The sequence below is a fragment of the Octopus bimaculoides genome, chromosome 17 (assembly GCF_001194135.2).
Source record: "Octopus bimaculoides isolate UCB-OBI-ISO-001 chromosome 17, ASM119413v2, whole genome shotgun sequence".
NCBI classification, from domain to species: Eukaryota; Metazoa; Mollusca; class Cephalopoda; order Octopoda; family Octopodidae; genus Octopus; species Octopus bimaculoides.
In genome coordinates, this window is record NC_068997.1 from 20,700,346 (window position 1) to 20,704,017 (window position 3,672).

The window sequence follows — 3,672 nt, forward strand, 5'->3', positions numbered from 1 at the left end:
ATATATATATATATATATATATATATATATATATATATATACACTCGCGCGTTAATTTATCTACCTCTCTGTTTATATATCTATCTAGCTGTCTGTCTGTCTGTTTGTCTGTATGTATATTAGATGTCAGGATTATATATATTAAAAAAAAAACTTTTGTTTATATAAGTCAGAACGCTGATCAGGTTTGTAAGATACAAAGATTAGAAAATTGTCAGACAAACTGACAGATCTCTGTAAGATTCTTAGATTAGATGGGTTTAATTAACTATGCAGAAATTATTGAACTAGACGGGTATCAGATAAATTTTTATAGTCATTTACCAGACGTGGAAAATGTTACGTAATTAAAACTATAAAATGTCAGCGTGTAAACAGAAAATTACAAATAGATGTGCAAGGTAGATGTATAAAGAAGCCGCAAAGCAGGCAGACGGCAACCAAATTAACATACAAACATTGTAGTTAAACAAATAAATCAGAGAAGTAAGGTGAAGCAAAGCAAACAAGCAAACAAATGAGAAACAGGTAGTCCAATAGACAGACGAGGATTAACAAACATGGCAGTCAAATAGGCAGACATGGAAGAAGATGAATAGAAAAGCGGACCATAGTTTTGAAACCAAGTAATAATGGAAGACTGTGGATGTAAAAAAATTATCAGTTTATAATGGCAAATTCATCTGAAAATAAACATCGATTTGATTGATTTATGTCATTACCGCCTCTTTCCAAATACGAATGGGAAGTTGATGTAAATTCTTTGTATGTAACATCGATCGTTCACGGTCGGAAAAATCATAATTGTATTTATAGGCCATTCAACAGTAAATTGTAGTCAATATAGTATCAGAGTCCTTCTGAATGGGACAATTTACTTTATTTATATAACGATCGTTTTATTAGTCTCATAAAAAGCTTATTGATGTTAATGAAATCTTATTTTTATCTGCATTTAGAACTAGTTAAAGCCAATAACTTGCTGAATGAGAGAATTGCCATCTGGAAGGAAAGCAAGTGATAACAAAAGTGTCAGATGCGATGTTCTCGACACTCTTTTTGCACTATAAAACACGAACACAATGGCGTGTAATGTTAGATTGTTCTCCAACACATACTAAGCTAATTTTATATCGTTTTTATTCCGAAATACAGTTTTAAAACCAAATAAAAGAAATAAGCTTTCCTTCAACAGTACAAAAAAATCAAAGATGTTCTCGTCTAAATTTTAAAAAAAAAACACACTCATACACAAACAAACAAAACGAACAAAGTAAATACATACAAATAAATACATATAAATAAGTAAATGAATGAATAAATAAAAGCAAATTATTACATAACAATGAAATATTTCCGTGTAAATAAAAACAGACAATGGATGCTATACGGAAATTAAGATCAAATGATGTGAAGTTTTAGCTGTAAGCAGCCCAACCAGAGACGCCATATTGTCACAAGTATTTGGAGTTAAAAGAAAATATTTTTCGTTAAAATAAACTATCTTTAAGTTAATATCAACCATAAGACGTGTTAAACCATAAAATATTAAGAAGGATAAAACAGCAAAACTGAGAAGAGTATAGATATTAAAGAATAACACAAAGATGACGAGGTTGGTGGCGAGAATGTTTGGCAAAATTGTTTAAGATGGCAGAAGTGAAGGTTACTGATAAAACCGAGTTGTCATCAAGCTGTTCGATAACAACGTACGTAGAAGAGACATTTCGTCCAACCAGTACGAAGAAGAGGATTATATTTGCAATGTTGTAGGATGCACTTTATGTCAATCTCTTCTTTATGACTATTCCCAACTGATCTGTGACAGCTATGTTTTTTCTTTCGGTTGAGGAATTTTCGTCACATTCAGAGACACACGATAAGGATTAGCTACTGAAATAAGCTTTACTATAATAGTGAAGTACTGCTGTCGCCATTTTGCATTGGTATTACATTTGGGAAATATAGATAAATAAAGCCGGGTTCTAACATAGATTTTATGCTGTTTGCATTTATCATATTTACAATATATTTTCTTTTCGTTCGGCTTTTGGACCGAGGTTATACGACACGTTGAATAATATGGCGCATGTTATCTTGGAAATGACATGACAGTGGGATTTCAGCATGCTTTCAAAACAGATTGGTGGTGTCGTTAAAATCGAAGTAAATAGACAAACATGACACACGTTCGATTCTGCGCAACAGCTACACTTTTAACTTTGTAGAAAAGTTTGAAGCATCTAACAAAACAACTATCATCTGAAATGACTAAATTGTTAAGGAATTTTTAGATATTTTTTAATGGTTTTAGAATTTGAAATAGTTTTTAGGATACGATGATTAGTAATTATCGTGTGACTAGTTGTATTAAACATCTTTATATTTTTCATATAAGTACACACTCTTACACGTACAAATATTCACGCACACACACACATACATACATACATACATACATACATACGGCGGAGGTGAAGGAATGAGAAGCTCAAAGAGCTACGTTAATAAATGCAGTGATAGACCAATTTAATAGAAAGTTACCTGTCCGAAAAGTAAGAGTCGTGTGGAGATTAGAGGTGGGCAGTTTCAAAAAAAGATTTTCATGCTAGACACAGCCGAAAAAATTCTCTAAGGGAGATTATCGAGCAGGTTATTGACTAGTTCACAAGTGGATCTAGTTTTGCGAATATTGTAATGATAGCCATTAAAAAATTAACGCAAATTAATTGGAACAGATTATATTTTTATTAATAAGGAAATTTGGTTTGGTTTGGTAATGAAATATAATGATTCATTGTCAATGACTTAGCTGCGCGTCTCTTTTCCACCTCAATATCTCTGTATCATGATTAATCGTTGACCAAACACCATTCAATTTTTTTTCTCCGTGTTTTTCTCCATGTTTTCTCCTTATTCTATCTGTTGAAGAGCGTAGCTCGAAACGTTAAAGACTTTCTCTATTCCCGAGCGTTAAACTAATACATCCTTTTGTTGTTTACACCACCTGTCCTCGTCTGTTGTTGTTTTTTTTTCGTACATTCTCCTATATATAAATATGCGCGCGCACGTGTGTGTGCGTGCGTGTGAGTGTGTGTGTGTGTGCGTATGTGTATACACTCACACAACACATATAGATGTATATATGCATATAAAGTTATAGTACATTTGGAGTCAACAACCACACTCCATGTTTACTTCAAATTTTTCAATTATATACATATGTATATACATATAAATGTAGATATTTGTATAAATGAATACATGTATATATATATATACATACGTACATATATATATATGTGTATATATATCCATACATATGTATGTATATGCATCCTTATCCATCCATATATACATACATACTGACAGACAAATAAACGTATCTGTGTGTGCGTATATAGTCTATACGTATGTGTTCGCATGCGTGCATGCATGTATGTATGTATGTATGTATGTATGTATGTATGTATGTATGTATGTATGTGTGTCTATTCATTTATGTATCTATGTATGTCTCAATATGTATTTATATATACTTGGATATATTGGTTATAAACGAATGTAAATTTGTATGAATTTCTCTCGTTCTCGCTCCCTCTCTCTCCCTCTCTCTGTCTCTTTCTCTCTCTCTCTCTCTCTCTCTCTCTCTCTCTCTCTCTCTCTCTCTCT